Genomic DNA, 7,774 nt, shown 5'->3' with positions numbered 1-7,774 from the left:
AACGCAAATAAACCCATTTTTCTTGCTCTTTGAAAGCGAAATATTTCCTGTTGCGCACACCAAACAAGACAGCACAAGACTAATGACGTGGTAATGCTAAAATAATCGCTGCTAGTGTTAGTGGAGAGAAATGGTGCGCCTGTGCGTAAGGCGAGTAAGGGAAATGAATGCAACACGATTATAGTAATCAGTCATTAGCGAACATTGTAGTTCGTTATTAATAAAATTATGTATAACAGGATATTGTAAAAATTAAGTTACAACATTTTTATTAAAATGTTTCTTACATACCGTTATATTGGCTAGGGCACAAAAATACTCATTGTGGGCCGCATGTGGCCTATGGGCCACGAGCTTGACATGCTTGATATAAACGCTTGTGGGTTTTGCTGCCTAGAACTCTCTTCCCCGTGACCTTCATCAGACTGACTCCTTCTCATCCTTCAGAACTCACTCAAATGTCACTCTTCAGGGGGGCCTTCCCTGATCAACTCTTCAAAAGTAGGGGGATAGAGCATTGGCCTGAGGACTGAAGGGTCCTGGGTTTGATTCTGGTCAAGGGCCCGTACCTCGGTTGCAGGCTCCTCCCGGGCCCAGGCCCTGGTTGAGGTGTGTGCAGGGGGCAACCAATCAATGTGTTTCTCTCACATCGATATTTCTCTCTATTGTTCCCTCTCTCTTCCACTATCTATAACAATCAAAAGAAAAATATTCTTGGGTGAAGATTAACAATAACAACACGAAAAGTAGGGGGAGACATTTGCAGTGTGGGGAGCTGCAGATAGGGAGCGTTTCACACGGACTGCTCGCACTGTGAAAATCTGTACAAGGATGCACACTCCCACCAGACTGTAAGCCCTTGAGGGCAGGCACTGTGCTTCACACGTTCATCTCTGCTTCTCTGGAATCCAGTGCTCAATCCATGGGAGCTGAAAAGGACCAAATACAGCCCTCAGCCGGCAGTTTCAGCGGAGCCAGTCCTGGGTTACCTGTCTGGCCGACTGGGTCCGTTATTATTAAGCGATTGTCTCTCAGCCTCGAACTCCGCACTCCTCCGTCCCTGCGTTGTGACGCTGGCCTCAGTTCTCTTACCCACCGGGCTCCCTGTCCTGCTCTGCCCAGAGCGGGCACGAGGTGGAGACTGCAGGCCTGAAGGAAGAGAAGGGGCTCACTCCTTCCTGTCTGCTTCCTGGAAACCCTTGGTTCTTGTGAGCATCACCCCAACCTGCCTTCTTTACTAGTGACAGCAACCGGAACCGGTTCTAAGTTTGTCCAACACAGAAACAGCCTATTGCATCCCCTTCTCCTGTTGGAGACGCCAGCACCAGTAGCCTGGCGCCCCTTCTCCGAGGGCTGGCTCCCCTTGTCCGAGCTGAGACACCTCAGCATCAGCTGAGCCAAACCCCCTCCTCAGACGTCTGAGTTTCAGATTCATAGGCCCCTCCTGCAAGTTTCTGAGTTTTAATAATTCAATCTCATCCCTTTGTTCTACCAGCTCTGGAGGTGGCAGCTGCTGCCTGCAGTACTCGCTGCATGAAACCTTAGGGTTCTTGCCTTGCCTTTTCTCTAATGGACAACTTTATACCAGTCAACACTTCGTATTAAATTCTCTCTATTGAATAACTGGTGTGGTTTCTGCCCCTGGGCGGACCCTGAAGACACAGCAAACCAGGGAGTAAAGCGTGAGAAATCAGACCATTGGTCAAGGCCTCGGCCAAGAGAACCGGAGGGTACCCAACTTAGACAACAAAGAGAAGCCAGGAACAGCTAAGGAGGAATGTGGTGGTTTCCCGAGGTTTCAGGTAGGAGAGAACGCTGAGCCTGGGAAAAGGCTGGACAACAGGAACGAGTCCAAGAAAGTTGTATTTGTTCAAAACTATTTATGGAATGCATCCTGGATTTAAGTCTCCTAACTAAAAATGAAGGACAGAAATGGATTCTGTGCCCAGTCATTGTACATGTGTATAGTCTGTACTCGAAAGTTATTTTCACCTTCAGGAAGGAATGTTTCATTGTATTCATGGCTGATGGCCAGGCATGACTTATGATTGGGAAGAAAGGAAGACGGGATTTAAAAGGCCCCAAGATAAAGGGGGAGAACTGCCAAAGTCCTTGATAGTGACCCCAAACCCCCAAAATGCTTCTTTGGAAAAAGAAGAAAAAGTGCCCTGGCCGGGGGGCTCAGGTGGTTGGAGCATTGTGCCATACACCAACAGGTGGCAGGTTTGAACCCCAGCCAGGGCACATACTTGGGTTTCAGATTTTATTCCTGGTCAGGGTGTGTATGGGAGGCAATTGATCAATGTTTTTCTCTCACAAAGATGTCTCTGTCTTTCTCTCCTTTCCTCTAAAAATCAATAAAACATCCTCAGTGAGGATTCATTAAAAATAGAAAAGGCAAAGGAAAGATTTACCATAGCCAACCACTCCTCTCTCACCTATGCATTTTATTTGTTAAGTATTTTTACCTACTAATAACTTCTTCCCAACCTGGTTGGGTGGTGGGGTGGAAGGCAGGGGCTGGGAGAGAGCAAAGTTTCAGAGCTTCATAGACCTACAGAGAAGGCAGCCACGAACATGTATGATTAGATGCTGTGAGTAGAACTAGAGGTCATTCAGAAAGGACATCAACTCAGAGCTCTTCAGACCTGCTTCAGAGGAGAAATCTCTCCTGAATTTCAATTATTAAATAGATTAGGGAGAACCACAAAAAAGGGGGCTTCTAGGATACTGGCCATATTCTATTTCTTGATCTGGTGAAGGTCACATGGGTATTGGCTTTATAATAATGTTTAATCTGTACATACAAGTTTTTGTGCTTTTCCAAATGTAGGGTATATAGTTCACCATTTTTGGAACTCTGTGGTTGAAGGGCTCCCCTTAGCAATCCAAGGCACCTTCTTAGAACCTGTTATTCCAGGGGAAATACTCTGAAAACACTAGTGAGCGATCCAGTCTATCAGAAAAGCCTGCAAATCAGAAGAAGCCCCTAAAAGAAGTGTGTCCACACCGCTCAGAAGGGGTCCCTAGAGAAGAATTTGATAAGCCAGTTCCAGAAGCATCCAGGGGAGCCACTCCCTGGGTGCAGGGTCTACAGGACCCCTCCCCTGCCCCCCTTCTCAGTTCCAACCAAAGGACTGACTTGGGGGGTGAGTGGGAACAGCTTTGGTTTCCTTGGAATCTGGAAAGCTGAGCGGGAAAGGGCTGTGGCCAGGCTGGGGTGGGAGCTCCTGAGGAACGAGGAAATGAAACAGGAGCTGCTGATCCAAAGCGTGATTACTTTGTGGCGGTTCCAAGACAAACCAAGTGACCCGGCGGGATGTTAATAACGCATTGAGCCGTGCCTCATTTATATCTACCTCAGGATCTTCCCACACCACAGAGGAGGGCACAGGTGGGTAGAGCAGGCTTCCCAAGGCCCTGTCTTTGGAAACAAAAGTCCTCTTGTGCTTAGCTGTGGGCGTGTGGGCTCTGAGAAGACACCTAATTGCTCTAAAATCTTGGGAACCCTGTGCTTGGGGTGGCTCAGCCGGGGCATCTCAGGGCCCCAGGGCAATGCAGAAGTAGTGGGATGGGAGCAGGTGTGCTCTCTCAGCTCTGCTCAGGCTGAGCCAGGCTCAGCAGAGGATCCCAGGCCCACCCCAACGACCAACTTGGAAAGCTGCTTTAGGTTATTTATCATGAAGGATACATACTTCTAGAGATCAAATATCTCCATCCTTTACCCAGAGAGATGCACCCTTTCCCTGTATTAGGGTATGTGACAGACGGATCAGAGGTTGCTCAGTTAGCCCTAGCTGGGTAGCTTACGCGGTTAGAGCATCGTCCCGATACGCCAAGGTTACAGGTTCAATCCCCCATCAGGGCATATAGAAGAATCAACCAATTAATGCATTAGTGTTCCAAATAAGTGGAACAACAAATCGACGTTTCTCTCTCTTTCAAATCAATCAATTAAATAAATAAATAGGTAACTAATTAACTAACTAACTAAACATACAAAAGAACCTTGCTGTGCTTGACTTTCTTGGACAAAACATAGGATTTACTTAACTCTGTACCTCACAGCATTGTTGGCAGAACTGAGACAAACAGCATATGTAATGGTATCTCAGCTGTTTCCTCCTGTCAGTCAAATAGTTCACAGGCCAGTCCACCTGCTCAAAATGAGCAGCCAGCATGCATCTCAAGAAGGGAGGCTGACTCCATATTTTAAAACACACATATCCTTTGACTCTGCAAATCCACGCCTGTGCTCGCTCTCTTTCTTTCTCTCTCTGATACACACACAAAATGACATATGTTCAAGGGTGTAACAGCGAAAAGACTGGGAATTAACCTGAATTCCCATTGATAGGAGACTAGTTACACTCTGATGCATCTATAAGCTGGAAAATGATGTGGCTGTGAAAAATAAGGCAGTTCTCTATGTATTGATAAGGAATAGTTTCCAAAGTATGCTGTAAAAATCAAAATCTGTAAAAAGCCAGGTGCAAAAGGGGGTGTACAGTGTGCTCTCACCTATGTGAAAACCATAAATAAATACTTAGCTGTTCTTAAATGCTGACACTATCTTTGGGAGGCTCCGTAAAATCTTGATAACAGAAGTTGCCTCTGGAAAAGGAAACTGAGGAACTGGACCTAATTTTTCCTGTATATTCTCTTGCCCCTTTTGGATTTTGTGAATGTTTTAAGCAATTATTTTAAAATTTAAAAAAGTAAAGAAGTCAGGCTGCCTTTCCAAAGCACGGAGTACTTAATCCAGACTGGGGAGAGGATAGCAAATCATTCTATTCATCTGAGACTACAGCTTTCTAGGGAGAAAATTTTTAGAGAGAGTGGAAGAGAGAGGGAGAGGTAGAGAGAGGGAAACATTGCTTTGAAATAGACACATCAATTGGTTGCCTCCCACATGGGCCAGGGATCGAGTCTACTATAACCCAGGACTTTCGGTCCGTAGGCCAACAGTACTCTATCCACTGAGCCAAACCAGCTAGGAGCATGTTTCTTGTTTTGTTTTGGTTTGGTTTTAATTTTTATTTTTTAAAATATATTTTTACTGCCGAAACCGGTTTGGCTCAGTGGATAGAGCGTTGGCCTGCGGACTGAAAGGTCCCAGGTTCGATTCTGGTCAAGGGCATGTACCTGGGTTGCGGGCACATCCCCAGTAGGAGATGTGCAGGAGGCGGCTGATCGATGTTTCTCTCCCATCGATGTTTCTAACTCTCTACCTCTCTCCCTTCCTCTCTGTAAAAAATCAATAAAATATATTTTAAAAAAATAAATAAAATAAAATATATTTTTACTGATTTCAGAGAGGAATGGAGAGTAGGAGCGTGTTTTTTAATCCCCTAGCTCAGTCTCTCTCCCTTGGCCAGAGTGGCAGGATCTCTGAGATTCTTTCTTCCCTTCACTTTTTTTCCTCTTTTTCAAACTCTGGCAGCTTCCCTTCTTCTTGCACTTGTCATGACATCATGCTTCATGTTAACATACCTTCATAATATGCTAACATTTTCAATTAGACCAGTCGTTTCATCCTGATTGTAAGTGATGTTGGCACCCCCCTGGCTGACTGCACTCACCCAGTTCCTGTTTCTCCAGAGAGAGTGACTTCTGGGAAGGCTTTCGATCAGCTTCATTAATCCTGCCCACTGTGGATTCCTGTAAATTTCAATGCCAATGACCCTCTTATCTATCACCTGAGGCTTCTATTCCTACTCCTGGATCTTGGGCCCGTCTTCTTGGGAGTCCTATGATTCCCTTCCCACAATTTTCAATTACTGGAATCTCTGATCTCCCCGGCTACGTTCCCCCACCCTTTTCATTCTCCTGTGCCTGATCACAAACCCTCCCAGGCCAGCCAGGTTCCAGATGGGAGATTATAATACAGAACCCCCATGGTCTGACAGTTTCCATCAAAGCAATGCTGGACCATGGTTCTACTGCCTGTGTATCTTCTTCCCTTTACTCCAAACTCCTGAGTCTGGGAACTACGTGCCCTTTGATTACATTTCTTAACAGACATCTTTCTGAGGAGAAAGTGTTGTATAATAAAAAAAAGTCCACATTCGCCCTGGCCAGTTTGGCTCAGTAGATAGAGCATTGGCTTGCGGACTGAAGGGTCCCGGGTTTGATTCCAGTCAAGGGCACATGCCCAGGTTGCAGGCTTGATCCCCAGTAGGGGGCATTGCAGGAGGCAGCCGATCAATGATTCTCTTTCATCGTCAATGTTTCTATCTCTTTCTCCCTCTCCCTTCCTCTCTGAAATCAATAAAAATATATTCTTAAAAGAGTCCACATTTGAACCATGTGATATTACCTTACACTATACACAAAAATTAGAAATTCAATCTCCGCCCTGGCCAGTATGGCTGAAAGGTGGTGGGTTTGATTCCCAGTTGGGACACATACCCAAGGCAGATGATCAATGTTTCTCTCTCACATCGCTATCTCTCTCCCTCTCCCCACTCTCTCCCTTCCTCTCTTAAAAAAAAAAAAAAAAAAAAAAATCAATAAAAAAAGTGGAGAATCTTTCTTAAAAATTCCATTTATTTAACAGCTATGTTTTTAAGGAAAGTAGTGTTATTCATAGTATGATACTTAATTTATAAGTATTTGGGGGATTTTCTAGATATTTTATTTTTATCAATTTCTAATTTATTTTCATTGTAATCAGAAAACATATTATGTAAGTTTCCAGTCTATTAACATTTATAATTTATGACCCAAGATATATTCTATTTCAATGGCCTATATTTCCTTAAAAGGAATGTTTATTATGCTGTTATTTGGTGTAGTGTTCTATAATTATCAGTTAGTTCAAGTTGTTCAAGATCTTCTATTTACTTATGGATTTGTTTTTGGTCTATTTATTCTGTCAATTACTGAAAGAGGGGTGTTAAAATACCTATTTATGACTGTGAGTTTTCTATTTCTTTCATTGATTCTATTATTTTTGCTTCATAATTTTGAACCTCTGTTACTAAGTTTATACAAATGTAATATTGTTTGTTAATGTTTTTCTGGTAAATTATCTCTTTTATTCTGAAACATCCCTTGTTATCTCTTTTTTTTCTCCTTTTTATCTCTTATAATGTCTTGAATTCTGTTTTATCTGTTATTAATATAGCCATGCTAGCTTTCTTATGCTTGCTATTGCCATACTACATTTTTGCCATCCTATTACTTTTAACCTATCTTTATATTTAAAGTACATCTTATACACACAGTACCTGGTTGGCTTTTTTAAAAATCTAATCTGACAATATCTGAATTTTAATTAGAATGTTTAGTCCTGCAACATTTAATGTAACAATTTTTATGTTAGGGTGTAAGTCTACTATCTTGTATTTGTTTTCCATTTGTTCCTTCTGTTTTCTATTATTCTGTTGTTCCTTTCCTGTTTTTTCATGGTTAGTTAAAAAATATTAATATTTCACTTTATATTTTTCTAATGGCTTCTTAGCTATACATATTAAATTTTAGTGCTTGCTCTAGGGCAGGGGTAGGCAACCTTTTTGTGAGTGTGTGCCAAAACCAGCAAAATCTCTGACTCAAAATTCTTCTGCGTGCCAACCCTAATTTTTTGAGAACATGTTATGCCTACTTGATATCTCTTAAGGTGTACGTATGTGAAGAACCTTGAAGAAATAATAAAATTCATTTGAGCGACAAAAACACAGTATATGATGATGAAAAATACATTTATTTTTTAATGTATACATGTACACTGATAGTCCGACAGAAACCTTTATGACTCTGTTTGATAATATCA

This window comes from Myotis myotis, unplaced genomic scaffold, assembly GCF_014108235.1.
Source record: "Myotis myotis isolate mMyoMyo1 unplaced genomic scaffold, mMyoMyo1.p scaffold_m19_p_6, whole genome shotgun sequence".
Taxonomy (NCBI): Eukaryota; Metazoa; Chordata; class Mammalia; order Chiroptera; family Vespertilionidae; genus Myotis; species Myotis myotis.
The sequence above is the reverse complement of the archived record's forward strand: the minus strand, read 5'-3'. Positions refer to the sequence as shown.